This window comes from Stigmatopora nigra, chromosome 13 (genome assembly GCF_051989575.1).
Source record: "Stigmatopora nigra isolate UIUO_SnigA chromosome 13, RoL_Snig_1.1, whole genome shotgun sequence".
NCBI classification, from domain to species: domain Eukaryota; kingdom Metazoa; phylum Chordata; class Actinopteri; order Syngnathiformes; family Syngnathidae; genus Stigmatopora; species Stigmatopora nigra.
In genome coordinates, this window is record NC_135520.1 from 9,091,543 (window position 1) to 9,110,623 (window position 19,081).

The 19,081-nt window shown below is 38.1% G+C and overlaps 1 protein-coding gene across 3 annotated transcripts in view; it reads right to left on the reverse strand.

The window, feature by feature from the left end:
* pacrg (PARK2 co-regulated) overlaps positions 1–19,081 on the reverse strand; it is a 142,858-nt gene that overhangs the window by 95,255 nt on the left and 28,522 nt on the right. For 2 of the 3 annotated variants that reach the window (XM_077731102.1, XM_077731101.1), the window contains exons 5-6: positions 2,824–3,082; positions 2,640–2,723 (exon numbers count right to left, since the gene is read on the reverse strand). The gene's annotated coding sequence lies outside the window, so the exon portion shown is untranslated. Of the gene's footprint in view, positions 1–2,639; positions 2,724–2,823; positions 3,083–4,101; positions 4,155–19,081 lie in introns of all 3 variants that reach the window. The other variant, XM_077731103.1, reaches the window with a different exon arrangement.

Genomic DNA, 19,081 nt, shown 5'->3' on the forward strand with positions numbered 1-19,081 from the left:
TGAATTGTAATCCCAATTGCCCAAACCAACTTTGCCCTCAGATGCATTTTGGCATACATACAGCAGCCTCTCAGGTGTCATCACTGTCTCAGCTACAAAAGCAACAACACTCAACTGACCTCACAAGTCATGCAAGGGTAAAATCCTCCGAGAAGCCACTTCTTTTCCCATCTTGCACATTCCCTTTCATTTAAGCCTCGCTCTGTCCTTTAAGTGCTCCTCTGAGTAAGATCGGTGTCACTCCGAAGAGCCTAAGAGGCGTCACCTGGGCCCGGCACCTCTCCTCGCCAGGAACATTCGCAAGAACCAGAGCGGACCGTCATCCATCAGACAAACTTGCTATAAAAAATGCTCCTCCCAAAACATTGCAAATGAAAAAGTTAGTCTTTGGAATATAGTAAATTTGTGAGTTAAGAGCCAATCAAATATTTAGCAGAACGCCAAAGTAAACACACACTAATAGTGTACTGGTGCAGCTGGGGGACTACTTATTACGGCCATGCATCAGTTGTGGGAAAATGTTATTTACATTTACCCTAATGCTGTGCAGATGTTCTCCATCTGTAGGCCTACTAATATCTTTTTGCCCATGCTTGTCTTTTTTTATTAACATTCTGCCATTTCACACAGGGTTTTTTTCCGCATCATGCACAGACTGAAATGATGTTCATGTTGTTGTTGTTGTTTTTTACATAATTTTACACTATTTTTTAGGAGTTTTGAGCAAGGATCAGTTTGAAAGGCAATTTCAAACTTTGTTTTTTAGGTTAAGTTAAGGTTTGGAGCAGAAAACGGTGTAAATGGAAAGCTGTTTGAGCGATATGCACTTTTAATAGAGATTATTGATTGATCATCCAAATCGCATCATTTTTACCTCAAACAATCATCTTGTTCCAAATGCACGGATGCTTTCAAAAGACCGGGCAGTTGGCATCAAGACTCGATACCAGCCTCACTCTCAAAGCCACAGCATATTGATCTTCATGCATTATAGAAGCAGCTCTGAAGCTAGCTGATATTGGCGAGGCATATTCGCTACACTCAGCAATTGCGCATAACGTGCCCGTTGGAGCATTGCCGCACATAATCAGTCCCAGGGATGAACATATGGATGATAACATCCGTAATGGCGGCGCAGCACTCAGGTCACTCATTGTTTACACAATAATATTCGTTACTGCTAATGCACTTTAATATCCGTTCTCGGTTTACTGGCATTTTTTGTAGCTGGTTCGCAATGTGCTAATCGGACCTGAATAATTACACTTAAATGGAGTAAAACTCATCATCGTTTGCTAAGGACACTTGATTGTAATGGCGAGGAAAAAAGAAATTGGTCATTTCTCACTGGTCATTTCCATGCATGTCAGTACTAACAGAGTATGTTTGGTAAAATGACTGATTTTCTTTACAGGTTTATCCAGCCAAAACCATTAGAGCACTCACTGTTGGAAGCCTTTAGAGAAATCAGTTTTGGCGTCACTTGTGGGTCAGTGTCACATGACCCCTAACGTGTGAACGGTGATACTAGTTAAGCCAGTGGGGCATGGCAAGGATGACGATCACCTCAGTGAACATGGGGTCAGTGGTGATGAAGCAAGTGAGGTGAAAACCAAAGGGAAGGTCGTGAGTCAACAGGGTGTTATACTGCTGTGCATGCAATTATTTTGAGACTATTGGAAAAAGTGATTTTCTTTTATAGCTACAAGGTCAGGTAATGTTCAATGCTTACAAAGTTAATACTGTATTTTTTGGACTATCAGTTACACTTGGGTCAAATGATGTTGCTGCCATTTTGGTCAACATTGTGGTCATCCACACAGCATCCAAAAAGTCTACTTTGTTTTGGAGCATCATCTCCTATGTAGGGATAGTTAAAAATAAACATCCAGAGTAAACAAACACAAGGGACCGGTGTGATAAAAAAATCAACGGTTCTTTCCCCACTTGAACAGATTAAAAGGCAACTAGAAAAACAAACTTTGGTCGTAATGAGGCAAGGGTGTATGCATTGCAACAGTTGAGATGAGGCTTCTAAACACCGCACAGTTTTGCTTTAGAAGATTCCGAGTAAATTGAAAAGAGAGCCAGAAGAAGCTCCCCAGGCGTGTTTTCCAACAAAACAACAACCGTAACGATGGACCCTGCTGGGTAAAAGGGTATTCCACAAGATTTGAAAGCAGCTTTTCTGCTCAGTCAGCGCTATCATACATGAAAGGTATAGCACAGACCACTTAGTAAGATTCTCCATTTTCTATTTAACAAAACAGTATTATTTCCATAAACAAAAATGAGCCACACCCACACCCAAAGACTTCCCTATCTCATACCGAAAGAACTATCAATTTTTCCACAGCCTTTTCTAATTTGATACATCCCGTGACTGGGTAAAACGTTTTACCGAAAAAGTCATGCTGTCAAATTCACATCGAAACTACAATTTTCACCAATTTTTCACAGAAAACGACCAAAAATGTGTAACCTGTCTAATGAATCGTTATTATTTTCTCAGCGCTCTAACCATGGTTTGAATCTGCATCATTACTGTAGCAGTTAACAATGCTTACTATTTAGAGTTTGCTCTAATTTAAGTCAACGGTATTTGCTTTAAAATTCTCAAGAAGTACAGTTTAGCTTACCTTCTAGTATTTGCACAGACTTCCTCCAAGCAGCTTTAGTTCGGTATTCATGCCAGGTGGTGGGCCGGGAGTCGAGACCCTGGCCTAGAAAAACAATAACAGACTGCATTGTAAAATGTCAAATTTGAAAGCAGCGACATTTTTAATGATAAGCGAACAGAAAAAGGAAAGCCACTATATTTACCTTGGTGAGTCTGATTGTAGTATAGGGCAGCACGCAACAGCAAGTGCGTGTGAAGATTATCATTTTTTTATGCCAGACAAAAAGCTATGGTGGGAGTACACCTCTAAGACCTGGCTTGTTTCCTTCTGTACTGCCAATGTGCTCACATGGAAATATGAGTGACAGCAGAGGTGACTCGACTGTCTTCTTGACTGACTGCGACGTCTATCTGGCATGATTTTCTTCTCCCAAGTTGATGCCGTTTGCCATTTGGCTTTGTCTGAGGATAAGATATGATCATGATGAGGATAAGATCATGTCGACTTAGGGAAAACAAGTATAAATTAATAGAATATACTACTTTGATGAAGAGAAGGCCAATATGCAAATTATTGTAGTGTGTGTTTGGTGCTATTCAGCCCTCCCACTGACTAAGTGTCCATAACCATAAATCTTACCGACAAGTTCCTTTTTCTATTAAAAGAAGCTGCTGATTTTTGGTTTATTGCTTAGAAATTGTGTGCAGGCAAATAAGCTTTTTCTTTAGTAAACAGAACAAAAACAGCTGACAGAAAATGCAAAAAAAAGAAAGGGAAGGATGTGGAGTGCGGCAATGTGCACGTCGGCTTTGGCTGAGCGAGCAAGCTAATTAACTTGAAAAGGCATAAACATGTAAATTGCAATGTGCTACTGTGAGGATCTAATTAAAGCTAGTGGAATGTTAAGGAGGACATTTTAGATGAGAAACAGTATATGATTGGGCTACATATGCACTAGCTTTTCAAGGTAGAGCACTTGTAGGAAACAACAAAGATACTAAAGCTTTTTTTTTGGGGGGGGGGGGGGGGGGGGGTAATTGTAATGCAGTCACATCTACAAAAAAAAGAGATTTCCAATTATGTCCACTTCTAGTGTCAATTCCAGTCTGTGTTTTATCTCTGTTGCAATTGTTTGATGTCACTTTGCATGTTTTTACGATCTATTTCCCAACTGCTGTGCACAAATTCAGTGTGTATTGATATAGCATATTTGGCAATGGAAATGTTTTGATGATTCCGATTGTGATTCATGATGCATTAAACTGCTTTTAAACAGTAGTCCATCTTTGCGCACAATTGGAAAAACATATAAAATCTCAAAATACTACAGCTTGAAATGTTAACTCGATCTCTTTTACTGCCGCACTTTTGAATATTTAAGCTGTCGTTAAGGCAGAGTCGGGCTGACGACTGCACAGCTTTTAGTGGGACAATAAAGCGGAATGGCTAACAAACAAAAGGGCCAGATGATTGAACACACCTGTCAAGAGATAGCATCTTTTCTACTGATGAATTTTGTCACCACACCCTCCCCTAGAAAATAAAATAAAATAAATAATGTATTACCTGGACTGGCCCTTTTAACTCATTGGCTATCATTGACATTGGTAGACATTTAATCCATTTGAAGTTGAAGGCCATTAAATCCCATTTTAAGCATTTGGATCCTTCCCTGCCATCCCTCCCAGTTTAAATGGATTGGACAGCTACTAGTAAGCATGACATTTAAATTTGTAGTAGATGGATAAAAAGAGTCAAATAATAAAATTATATATCTATTGAATGTTTTGCTGTGCCATTCTCTATCAACTAAAATTATTTTAAAATAACATACAATTATAAATCAATACTTCTATTATATTAAAAAATAGCTTATGAATTGATGTTGTTAAAAAAAATCAATTCATGATTTTTAAAATGTCATTGAGAGTTTCAAATACAATATTTAGTCATTTACATATACAGTGTCGCTTTATATGGTTTATCATGCATCAAAATAGTGGTCAATTGATTTGCTAATCTAGTAATCAGTTAAATGTGTCATCTTTACTTTCAGAAAACCATAACTAGGTTGTGTCCTGTGTACTGGGAAAAAGATGAATTAGAGATGAGCGACTTTTGATTATAAGTTCTTCCTTGACATTCAGTAGTCAGTAGAGAAGAGAAAATAAACTGCTGATAAGCAAAAAAGCTCTGATGGACACAAAAACATTCACAAACAGTAGTAAATAGTTCCTACTTAATACAATTTCATCCCCAGTTTCCCTCATCCCTCCCAGCATCTTAGACTTTGTTAGCCCACAAAAAGTTTTATATGCGCACCAGAAACAGGCACTGTGTCCCTTTTTGCAGACGCTTGAGACTAGCCACTGTAAACAAACCTGAAAAAGGCGATAAATAGAGCTGAGTGGAACAGCGGCATCTAGTAATGCTTGAGTGAGAGCTGTAGGGAGATGGCAAGCATGTCCCATCTGCATTACTGTTTTTCTTTGGCCTTCATTTTAAGTAATAATGATGACCAAGGAGTTTAGGTAATAGGGAAATAACAATATGTTGTTATTTGACTTGTTTTTATGGTGTACTTATAGTTTCTGGCAGTATATATATATATATATATATATATAAGCAAACTTGAACAAGTAATGTTGTTTAATGCTGATACATCAGTTTACATTTTGTGCTTATAGTGATAACTAGAATGACATTGTTGCAAAGTCGTTTCTATTTGTTTTTTTATTTAAACAAATGTATTCATACTGCCAAAACTTCAATTACTTTTAAGGTAGACAGTTCAAGTTTAAGTTTCCCTACAGTATGTTATTACTTTGTGTGTTGTCCTGCAACATTATAGAAAATGAGTTGAGTGGTGTTCATTTGATTATCAGTTTTAAAGAAAAAACCTATTTTCCCGACTATAAGGGGCACCACATTATAAGGCGAACGCTCAATGAATGACATATTTAAAAAATGTTTCCAAATATAAAGCACACTGGATTACAAGATGCCCTTTCTGTTTTGGAGAAAATTTAAGACTTTTAAGTGCGCCTTATAGTCGCAAAATTATGTTAATCTAAGGTTGGCCTCACTGTTGATATCATCAAAAGCGTCCATGTTGTTTTGCTCAGTTGTCTAGGCCATATTTCAACTTCCACAGTAACTCATTGATATGAGAAATGATGTTGTTTTCCTTATTGACTATTTTCTGGTCGCTAACATTCACACGTGCTGCTGGGAGTCATATTGATGTAATGACAGATTCCCTAAGCATATTTACATTCACCGCTGTACAGGAGAATGCACTGTGTTTCATTGATCGTCTGAAGGCGAATGGCCTTATACATTAAAGGACGATCAAAAACATCACTTTGGGCCTTGTTTACTTTGTTTTCTTCTGATGAGTGAAGAGTTCCTTCTGTTTTCATTCGTCTTCTCCTAGTAGTGCCGGGGGGCAATCATACAGCTTTACATATTCATCGCCCGAGCACAAAATAATTTATTACAACAAACAAGCTATTAATAAAAAATCAATAAGAATCTCCCAGACGTGCTGTGTGCAAAAGCGCTAATGAATTTTTAAAAAGCTGTTAGGTGAAACAAAGTGGAGGGGAAAAAAAGAAGAGGTGCTTGATGGCTCAAAAAATGAGTTTTTGACTGCATCACGTAGTAGGGAGAAATGATTTTGCAAGTGTGTGGGTGGGGGGTGCAGCAGAGGGAAAAATGAATTGGAAAAGCTATTAGATTGAGTGTCTATTGTCCCTCACATTGCATTTATGGCTGTGTTGATATGTGTTAAACATGTACTGATGCATTTCATTTCAGCGAAACTCATTACCTTTTATTTGACCTTGAAGTGTGTTTTTTTTGGTGGTCCACGTATTGCAAACAAAATGAATGGATTTGATCATATTTCATCAAAAAAGGGTTTTATGGCATGTATTGGAATTGTGATAGACGTCCAATCATGAGGCTGCTTTCCTACATCAAAAAAAATACTTCCCAAACAACACCTTCCAACCAGCAGTTAAAAAACGGATGAGGAAACATTACCATTGGATAAAAGAATTACGAAAAATGCCTAAAATGTTTCTTTGTATTCCACTTCATTCATATAAAACTTTTACCTACATATCCAGTCATACAAGAGATAAACTATTGTGTAAAAATTAAATAATTACAACTGAACATGTATTATAAAGTTTACGAAAGGTTGAACACTTAAAAGTAATACTTGTAACACACATGCTCTTAAGAAGCCAGAGAAAAGGTTAAAAAAAATGGAGCCCCCTTTGCTCTACAACAGATTGCCACCAAATTTGAACCAGAGCCACTAGAGTGATGGGTCACAGTGTGTGTGATTTGACAAGTGTCCCAAAGGCTTTGTCTGATTTCTTAAAAATAAAAATGGCACGTTCCAAGACACTGCTACAAAGTGCCATGTTTGCACACAAAAGCTGTGTGTGTGTGTGTGTGTGTGTGTGTGTGTGTGTGTGTGTGTGTGTGTGTGTGTGTGTGTGTGTGTGTGTGTGTGTTAGTATGATCCCAAAGTGGTCCAAACAGCGTGCTAGTACAGAAGGGCACGTCGAGGTGGCAGCTCCGCTTGGCTGGTCAAGTAGACCAGCAACAGGAAGAAAAATGACCTCCCACTGTTTGCGCATATGTGTGTGTGTGTGTGTGTGTGTGTGTGTGTGTGTGTGTGTGTGTGTGTGTGTGTCTGTGTAAGAGGCAGAAATACACAACCTTTTTCTAATTAGGAATACAGTAACCTCCTAACCAAAAGGGTCAGTGTTGCATTAACTTTAAATCGGAGAACACAGTTCTTTTCCTGCATATTTTTCAAACTTTTGACAGTCCTTTCAGTTATCCTTGCGACCATAAATCAATACTGTGATTTATGGTATGATTAGGTTAGGTTAGGTAACTAAGATCCGGGCCGGTATCAATATTCTGTAAATGTGCCATTGCAATAGATATTGGATGTTCTCAAGAAGAAGACTCAAGGCCTTTGTTAATGATTGAAATTTATGTTATTCTAAAATTACTTGGACAATTTGGGAGGATTTACAGTTACATGATTTTAACACGCAACCTTTATGGGATTTTTCCCAACCAATTTTTAACATTGCAGTTGTTATATTTTATTTTGTTGTACAAATTGTATTTCTACAACCATAACTTTTGTGAGATTTATGGATGACTTGTATTATCTTACGCATATTTTATAGGATTTATACTAGCTTTATTTTCACAACCATGGGACGTCAAGTGAATTTATGCTCATTGAATTTAAATTTTTCTTAGTGCAAGCTTATTGAAACTGCGATACATTTCTAAAAACATGTACAACTTCTGAAAATGTTATGCTTCCAATTACATATATCAAAAGTTCAGATATACTACATTGTTTAGTTTGATTCTCCACACTACCAATCTGCCATGGATCAAGCAACCTAACAGGCCATTAGCTGCTTAGTCATTGCAGAATTCTCTTCAATCTTCTCTTCTAACTTTGCACACCATCAATAATGAGTGTGACCTTCAGTCGTCTCTATCAAACCCCCAAAGGAGTCTACATCACGCAAGCCATTTCCTCCAAAGTAAATTTGCATGATCCTGAACATACATGAGGAGCATACAGACAAACAAAAGAAGAAGCAGACAGACGGGGAGAGTGGTATTCTGCGAGGATTGATAGACTCCATATCACCAGCTAATGATCTCCCTAGGGTGCAGCCGAGAAACCATCAAACCGGTGTGCGTGACGGTGTCGCGCGCCCTCTGTATCACGTCGCCGCCACCACAACCTCATCTCATTTCCTCACTGAACTTCGTTTTTTTGTGTCTTCCTTGGGGGGGGGGGGGGGGGGGGGATAGGCATTGATTCACCTGTTTGTACTCTGTCACGATACCCTTGTTTGCCAGCCCAATACCGCCGATTTCCGGCTATGACCTCATTCTTCAGCGGTGGGATTGTGTAACATCCATTCTCATTACATGCGAGGCAAAATGACAAGGGAAGGTGCTTAAAAGGATAAAAATTATGGCAGAAGTTTCGTGGCAGGCTTTCCAGGCATAATCTGTTTGAAGCCATTGTCAGAGCGCTTTACAAACAACACAGGGAATTGGTTTAGTGGGTTATACTAGAGACATAAAACACAAATCAACCTCGACGATGTCTCACAGCGAATACCTGGCTTGAATAAGTGATTTTGCCCTTCCTATTTCCCTCCCCCTTTTTAGCGTGCAAATTGCCAGTGTAAAACATATTATGCAAGATATTGCATCGAAAAGAAATGTGATCTCTTTGCTACTTTTTAGTTACCTGGTCCTTTCAGTTTTTGTCTATTTATTGTTGCTCTTATGTTGCATAGATTCCCTTTTAGAACCACAGCACACAAAACGTTTGCATACTTGTCCTACTGCTAGGTCACCCTCAACTTATGACTGTTTTATCTGAGTCCGGAAAGACTCTTTCCATATTGCATCAATTTTCAATTAATTCACAAGAAGTCTAGACTCTTGCCCTAATCTTTTTCTCACCTCACAGTGCCTTTTAATCAAATAAACACAGCCAGGGCTTTGTTTTGATTGCCACACGGACTTTCTATTGTCAGACGGTGATATGAAGCTATAACGGCGAGATGGAGGCCGGTGAGACGCAGCTGGCGAATAAGGTGAGGTGTTTAGATGCGGCTACAGCTGTGTGGTGGGAGGTGAAGATCGAGATAGAAAAAAAAAGCAATCTTTTCTGACTGAATTGCAGTGCAGATAAAATACAGCATTTTATAAAGATAGGCACTTAACCATTTTTTTTTCATCACATCATTGCAGACATACTTTTGTCTTTTCCAAAGAAAAACTATTTGTGTTTCAAGGTCCTACCCCCAACCTAGATTGAGATGAATTTAACTTGTTCCATGACCCAAAACTAAACCAGCAAACTAGGAAAACTTCGGTACTGTGTTAAAATGAGATGATGCTTTCTGGTGGCAAGTTGGCATTTTTTTCCTCAGTCATTCAGTGATTTGTGATAAAACTCTAACCTCAGAAACTTTCCATTCAAGGTTTACATCAGGGTTCGGGAACCTTTTGGACAAAGAGAGCCATAAACAATTCATATTTTCTAATGTTATTCGTTGAGAGCCATTCTCCGAATTTAAAAGTCTAAATATATATAAATGGCAGCCTATGTTTTTAGTAATTTCACCACTTTTAAAGTGGAAAAAAATACTTTTGACATTATAATGCAGTTGCTAATAAATGAGAGTATGCATTCCAGAAGAGTCTAATGCAAAAAAATGAAGTTTAAAGCAGCTCTAGATCTATCTAGTTTCCATATTTTAGCTCACAGGTTGGCGGAGAGCCAGATCCTCCCATCAAAAGAACCACATGTGGTTCCCGAGCCATAGGTTCCCTACCCCTGGTTTACATCCTACAGTTGGGTTTGAGTGACGTAGCACTGGCAAATCTTTGCAAACAAAATGTAAAAGCATTTTTTCCTTCTTCCTAAGACAGACCTTTTTTTCATATCAGCCCACCAACTACCAATCTTTATGGCTCCTACTTTCACACTCCATTTTGCTCACAGGGTTTCCCTACTGCAGCGTTCTCTAATGTCGCCCGCTTACACCCACTGGGCGACATAATGGCAGCCATCACTCACATAAGGGAGAGGGGAAAAAATGACACTGTGTTTTCTTTGTGTTGACAAACGGCACTCGACGCCTACTGTGTTGGCAGTCAGTCGCTCCTACTTCTTTCTTGAGTTTGTTGCTAGCAACACTTTAGAGAAATAAACACTTTTTATAGTATTTACTAGGTCTGCTCACTGGGTTTGCAAGGAGGGTAGATTTTCTTAGTGCAAAACAATTGTGCTTTGTTGAAAAGAGGAAAAAAATATTGAACAATTCTGTAAATGAGTCAAGTGAGGGAGTTGTTCTAAAATCTTATTGTGATGTAATAGTGTGGCTAATATGATACATACCGCGGCACACCTTGAGTGTCTGTGTTTGAGAAATGAAATTATAGTGTTTGTTTGAACAAATGTGTTGGTATGTGTTATTTGAAAGTGGGTAATTACCATTCCATCATCTACGTCTATTCCAGTCAATGAGCGAATTCCTTAAAGGACAACAAAAGGACACTTGACACAATTACAAAGATGAACAACATGCAGCAAGGACGGCCGAAAGCAAGAAGCTATTGTTAAGAGCTATAATTTGCCAATATGTCCGCTTCTCTCAATTAGAATATTGTCTGACACTGGGGAATGAAACACAGATGCTTATTTGTGTAATCGCTTTAACTGAGGTTACGGCCCCAGAGGTGAGCATTGGAAATTAAAACGAAACAAAAAAAAACACCAGACGTTCATTACCAATACTGAAAAGAGAAAGCAGAGACCTCTTTACTTGTGTAATTACTTGATTTCTATACTACTGACAATCCAGTGTAAAAATGTAAAGTACTGAGAAAAAATATTTATGATAGTCTAAATATAGAATGAATGGGATTCAATAAGATAGTGCCGAACAAGCCTTCATTAGATTAAATGATTCCTATTACTCTAATTCCATAACAGAAACATTAATCACAATTCTGTATTTTGACTAATGCTATCTGAAATAATGACATTCCAATGAACATTGATGTTACGTTACTAAATGCAGTGAAGTGAGTAACAAGCAAGGAATGAATGAATGAAATTCATGATTTACTATGCAGTTGAAGATTATCTATGTTGAATTTTTGTATGCAAGTAAATGATATTAAAAGAACAAATTGAAGTCAAAAGTTCCAACTGCCCAACCGTTCTCATCATGGGTTTGACATGGCAACTTTTCCATTATTTTCACAAGAGAAAATATGTTTGACCTTCCACTGTGTTCATATTTCAACACCAAAAACCCCATCGACTAAAACGATGTGTTGCAGTGTTGTAACGTTTCCCTTTGATAACAAGATAGCAGTAATAATTCCATTGAAGCTCACACACAGAGAGCACATTGTACAATGACCAACAAAATACAAAATGTGCCATTTGATCACGCATAACTGTGTTTCTTCCACTGAAAAGGTGACGCTGAAACATCGAGCTATATTTGCCATCCCCCACTCCCCATAGAGTGAGTACGACATCTGCCCTTTGCCCTATCTGTCACCAGGGTAACCGCAGCAGTAAGTCTGGCACCTGTTATGTTCAGCTACGCGGCCTTGATAGTTCACCTGCAATTACTGTTGTTGTAACAACCACCCGTGGTTTTCATACCTGCAGCATCTCAGCCAGAGGCTCCTTCTAATGGGACTAAAACCAATTGTGTTTGCAAAGCAATCAAGACACAAATTAATAGTAATTTTAATGGCGATATCACTGCTCTTTGCCATTCACAACTGCGACAATACAAATATATGTATATAATGTGTATCCAGCTTGAGATACTAATAAATTAAAACTATTAATAATAAATAATAAGCTTCTAAACCAGAATTACATATGCTGTTAAAAAATGTGAGTCTAAAACTCCTGTAAAAATAACAAATCTTTATCCATAGCGCTTAACCTCACAATTGCCGCAGGGGGTGCTGGAGCCTATTTCAGCTAATATTTCGTATTACCGAAGCACTAAATTTTAGCTTTTTAGTTTTTAGCCACAATTATACCAGAGATGATTTTTCGTATTTAACGGATTTCTTTTTATGGACAACGATAGACACTTAAACTCATTTTTTTTGTGCTCATATTAAAAAGTGATTGGACATCTAACACTGTCAAAAGGTGGTGTAATCCATCAATAACACCAGACAGTGTTATGGCATGGAAGGGAAACCGGGAGACAAAATGTGGACCCCGCAGACCCCGAAATGGTGACCACAGCGGTGACCAGCTGCGGGGTCACGGCAACAGGGACGACGGGCATGTTTTTTTTTTCTTCAATAGTGACAAATCAGAGGTGACAGTATCGCTTGAATGTTACCTTTTTTATGTCTTTTACCCTTCACCCAAGCAAATAAAAGACAAAGCAGAGCCTGTAATGGTCGTTGTGGCTGATTTGTTTCTTTTGGCTTTTGTTTTTAATACACAATCCCATGAGGGTTTTTAATAGAAACAATGTTACTATACATATATCTTGTAAAATGGTAATTCTGTCTTATTGTTTGGTGGTTCTGACTTTGAATCTTTTTTGTTTTAAATCTGGTAATCGGTTCATATATACTAATGAAGTAATGGCCCTTTTGCACATTTTCAAAATGGTCACTAAGGACTATCAGGATTTTCATTATCTTGAATAACTCAAGTGTGAAGAGGAAGAAGAGATTTCTAATCGGATTTCAAAGAAGTATGCCGTTTTGAAAAGCTCCTCAAAAAGAGTAAGAACAGCTGGAATCCTAATTTTAAATTCTCAAACCAAGTTTGTAGTCAATCTACTTGCTGTCCTAGTGACATAAAATCGTATCATTTAACATTGAATATTTTCTGAGTAATAGTAGGGGCATCTGTAGGCATCCCACCTCTCAGACAGCTCACTAAAGTGCATTTGTAGAACCCTCTGTCACATATACATGCATATATATTTCATAAGCAACCCAAGGCACTTTTAAGAGAGGCTGAATAAGTGAGCGTTCACCAGGAGGTATTCCACTCTGAATTTTTGCCGTTTTTTGAGTAAGTGTCATTGTCCCTTGAGCTTTTACTTTGAGATAGAAGAAGAGAAAAAAAAATGTCAGCACTTATACAGACTGGAAAGACAGCATTCAAAACATAGAATATACCAAAATTACTTAAAATATCAGTCAAATAAAATATGTCAAATATTACCAGAATGCTATTGGGAGTCGTCATTAATTTACAGCACAAGGCCAACATGCCACAAACTGTCAATTTCAATTAAAAAAATGAATACATTATAAAAATATAACTACAAAAGAATATAATTTAGGTGAGGAGTTTCTCTGTACTATATACACCATGTACACTTGCTTTAATAATTAGATAAAAGATGTATAAAGTGTGAAAGGGTAAGAACAAACACACAGATCAAAATCATCTTACAAATTCCTTCCATCCATTACCGTTTTTTTTCCTCAATCTTTGACGCAGTGATAGCAAACGTGTTAATTTTACCTGCGCATCTGCTCAAAACCTGCAAACCCCCACCAGGGATGGCGCAATGCTAGAAGGTGTTAATAATATTTAATGTTAAACACCATCTGTCCACCGTGCCCAACCACGAATACCAATACAGGAGGCAAACGTTGCAATTAACGCAGCCAAGATGTCAAGAACACCGCCGGCTCGACCTAGCTCGCCGCTTTAGGAAAAAAGAGGCGTAGGAACGCTCAAGTGATGTTAGCAGAGATGACTTTTCTCATCTCGGGGGAGAAGACAGTCCTTATGCCCCCTCTATTCCGCATCCCTTATTCCAAATACCTCCATCTGCCCTTATAAGATGGCATCGCTGTTATCAGTTTCCCGCTGTGAAAAATATCAGCGTTATAGACGCTTGTCTATCTCAATTTGAATGTTTTACAGGCCAAACATATCTGGCAGGTGTATGTTTATTTTTCAGCTTAATCCAATAAAAGCCAATTGGCTCTACCTTACATTTTTTCTTGCTGCTTTGTTTGTGTTTGGAATCCAGCGTGATGGAATATAGATGAACATGAATGTAACAACGGAGACATTCATGCACTGTAATTAACAGATAGACAGTGACTAATGAGGCTGAAATTGCAAGTTTAATTTGTGGGTGGAAAGTTTAATCGCCTGCACTCATCTCGTTTTTATATTGTTGTCCAAAATGTTTGCCCCCTCGCTTTAACGGCAAATTTTAACTTATAACTTTGATATTTTACACTGTAATTAGAGCAGAAGTTGACGGGGTTAGTCAAATTATGGCTTGCTTGCTGCCAACATCTTTCAGTCAAAATATATTGGATGTCTAATGCCATTAAGGGTTGCCAGATATAGTTTAAATGTAGGTGAATTGGTTAATACATTGAATTGCAAAAAAAAATGTAATAAAACACTGTAAAAACACCTAACATAACCTACAATTTTCCTCATAATGCAACACGGAGTCACACCATTCTCCATTCTAAGTACTTTTTTTATTACTGTGTACTTTTTATGCCTGTCAATACAGCAATCAGTGCTAAAATCCATGGGACATGACTCACACATTATACGCACATCTAAGTAGCTTTTAAAAGAAAGTGGAAAATAATCTGATATTTTTTTCATCGGCTTTTATGCAGCCACGAACACAATGGGCTTGATTGTTACATTTCCTTTTAACGTCACGCTTTAAAACTCGACAAATCACTTATTGGCTTGAGAGTCAGCCGTCATTCACAAATGTGTTTTCCGTTCTTCCTGCGGAAAGTCGGAATGCATGTGCATGGCCTATTGATGAAACTGTCATCTTCTAGATGGAATAACCGATTTTACGAGCTATTGTTATAAAACCACTAATCCAAAGCAATAAGGGGCTTCTATTATATTTTTAGCCTTGTGGAAAAAAAAATGAATCCTCACTTTTGCACAACTCCCAAACATTTAATGATACGGCCAAAATGGCATTGTTCTCTACATTAACGACTTTATCGATTTTAAGTGTTTCAAATGGCACGTAATTGCAGACGACGCATTTCAGTTGTTACGCTATCGCTTCTGACTTTGACCTTTAGTAGCCAAGATTGCCTTGCTCATCCCTCGAGGATAGTCAGAGTTCACTACTGCGCATTTCTCTTCATCCTGAAATTTCCACACAAACTATCCACTATTTTGGGGCCACCGTAATGCATAACAACACTGTGTGGGTTGGACATTCACTTGGTTCAAAGCGCACTACAACAAACTGCCCTTTTATAAACCCATTATCAGCAACTCTTTTATCATAAAACTCAGTGCCTGACATTGGCAGGACTAGACGTCCAATCCTATAGAAAATGATGAGTTGCTCTGACTTTTGGTCGCCGGTCAAATGGTGACAGAGAGTTTACTGTTGAAACCAGCTCTCAAAATTATATTCATGAGAGAGTTTAATATCTAAGAGAGAGCATTTAATATCTAAGAGAGAGCATTTAATATTTAAGAGAGAGCATTTAATAACGAAGTACTGTTTAATATCTAAGTACAGTTTAATATCTAAGTACAGTTTAATATCTAAGTACAGTTTAATATCTAAGTACTGTTTAATATCTAAGTACTGTTTAATATCTAAGTACTGTTTAATATCTAAGTACAGTTAAATATCTAAGTACAGTTTAATATCTAAGTACTGTTTAATATCCAAGTAATGTTTATTATCTAAGTACTGTTGAAAAATGTAGATATTAAGATATTTAGATAATTTTGCGAGCTGTACTTAAATATTAAACAATACTTAGATATTAAACTTCTCTCTTATATAAACTCTCTATCATGAGTATAATTTTGAGAGCTGGTTTCAACAGTAAACTCTCTGTCACCATTTGACCGGCAACCAAAAGACCCGCGACCAAACGTCCGGTCACGAGATGATAAAAGTTACATTGGCTAGCTTGACCAAACAATCTACCGATGATTACAAGAGTGAGCCTACTTAAGAGAAGAAAACATGAACGGTTTGCATCTGAGAATGAGAATGCCGCTCTGGAAAGGCAGCATGATCTCCACCTAAGGCTTGACGGGCCAAGCTGGAGAAAGGGGTTAGGGAATGGAAGGGGTTGGTCTGACCTGATGTTCAAACCCCTATAAGTTAATTAGCCCCTTTTACAAAGCAGATGCTTATAATTAAATCTACATGCGGCGTTAGAGCACCGGATGGGAACAGAACAGATCTGTCAGGAGGCGTTCAGCAGCCGTCAATACGCGGGAATATAAAAATCTCATTAGGAGAGACAATAAGATGGTGGGGCGGGTGATGGAGATGACATTTTTCCATTTTTCCCTGACACCGCCCCATCTGTTTGTTGCTTTTACATCTCTGCCATATGACCAGCGTGTTTACTGAACGTATTCCTTCAGGAGAAGATGAAAAGAAGAGATGGACTCCATTCAACGGAGCATCCTGAATTTGAACCCGGTGGGGTAAAAACAACAACACGCTTCCGTCAAGATAATTATCGCCAGGAGCTATTTAAACAGAAATCTAATTAAAAGAAAAGAAAATGGGTGACGTTTGCAGCTCGCACGCTCTGACTTGCCAGGGATGAAGACGCGTGAAAATGTCGCTTTTTTTCCCCTTTAGTAGTTACAAACAACAGCTTCATTTGCAGCCAGCTACATGCAGGAGGGAGCCTACATCATCACCAACTGATATCAAAGTATCTGACAGAGCCATCTAATTGCTGTTATTTCCCATGGGAGCCATCCGTCTTGTGCGGCTAAATGAACCTGAGCTGTAATCGTTAGGGAGGAAAGGGAAAAAGTGCACCTGCAGGAAACCCTGTTGAATCGTGGAGGTCAGACTCAAAGAGACATATTAAGCAGATTTTATCACCATTTAAAACGACACCCATGTGGATTTATAAATGCTCTCTGATTGTCTACCATTAAAATCCACAGAATAGAAAGATCCACCAATGATCGGGTTAGATGTCATTTTCTGAGGCGCACAACTCACAGCACGTACTATCGGTAATCAGGAACTTTACAGCATCTCATCATCATGGAGATCTGCATATTCCTGCCTGCTAATTTTACCATTCTTGGAGGAGAACCAATAATTTGTAGCCAAAGAATTAAGTCATTTTTTTTCATATTCGGTCGTCATATTTGTACTATTAACATACATGATTATTTCCGAGTCTATATACACAAAATTAAACAATATTGTAAACAAATGCATTAAACTGCAGTCCGAAAATATTCAGTGATATTTAAATGTAATGCCTTTATGAATATTTACGGTATAAAGAAGCTTAATTCATGCATTTCATTTGGCTCTCGTGGTTGACATGGAACAAGCAGTTTAATAAGGCAAGTGATTCATGTAATTTGGTCATAATTATTCAAAGCACTGTCCTTATTCCTTCTCTACAAAAAGGCGACCAATTTATTATGATGAGAACATACTTATTGCCATGTTTTGCCACGTGATTTGCATTAAAACAGATGCAAGACTTTGGCACTACAACATAAATTATCAGGAGAGGAGTAAAAAAAAAAAAGTAATATCAACTCAGATTTTTTTTCTTCTTAATTTTACCAACCTTAGGCTACACTACTACTACAGGGGGTACTTGATTGAATTCAATAGTTTGGACCTCACTGTCAGATTTCCCAGTAAACATCGATTGAGTGCCTATTGTCATCGTTGGCAACTGCTGAGTAAAACGTCTGAAATGTGTCATCGGGAGAATCCATGAAAATCTGGGCATGATGGTTGGCGAGTATGGTGTGGTTTAATAGGCCTCATTAGTAACACCTGTGATTTCCCACTATTTTACGTCAAAACGGCACATTGGCTGAAGCCACAGCTCAGCTCTCTCCCTCTTTTGTCCCGGATCAGGGATTTAATTAACTATTGACCGTGCCACCAACAGCAGGAGACGAAGACCAAATGGACCGAACGCTAATGGCCCGAGAAGAAAACGCGTCCCTGCGAGCGTTCCTCTCGCCTCCTTGGCAATGTTTCAAACTTACAAAAAAAAAAGAGGTGAGGTAACTTCAGTACAACTCGAAACAATTCTGCTGCCACTCTGCATTTGTTTGTCTACAGCAGGATAATTGAATCGTCACCCGAGAAGCTACAAATTCAGAGCAAAGATGAAAACATCTGAATTTACACAAATTTGCCAAAGCGATACGGCAAGCTCAATTAGCATAATGGCAGAGGTTGTCAAAATAAAAATAAAAAAAGCACACAAGTCTAACAGGATGATGCACGCTAAGTGCGTACACCCATCCACAACTAATTATGAAAATGCAGTCAAAATGCAAATACGCTCGTAGGGGAAGCAAAGGTCTGAATGCCATATTTTTGTTAAATATCGGAATCTTGAACTATTTCACCCCTATTGATGAGACTGGACGTCAATGCATCTGAACTAGGAGATAATAAATGAAAACATCTAGCACTGTCCAAGGTGCTGAAATGTGACCATCCCAGTTAAAGTTATATGTACTGTACTAATACTATATATTACATCCAGTAGACAATGAATGAAAACATCTAGCGCTGTCCAAGGTGCTGAAATGTGACCATCGCAGTTAAAGTTATAAGTACTGTACTAATACTCTATATTACATCCAGGAGATAATGAATGAAAACATCTAGCGCTGTCCACGGTGCTGAAATGTGACCATCCCAGTTCAAGTTATTTACTGTACTGATACTATATATTACATCCAATCAAATTAACTCTTTCAATATCATTGACAGTGATTGAAAGGGGATAGTTGGTATTGAATGATGACATTTTAGTGTCATTGACTTGAGGAGGGTTTATTGGTCATGGATCATGTTGTTTACAACTTT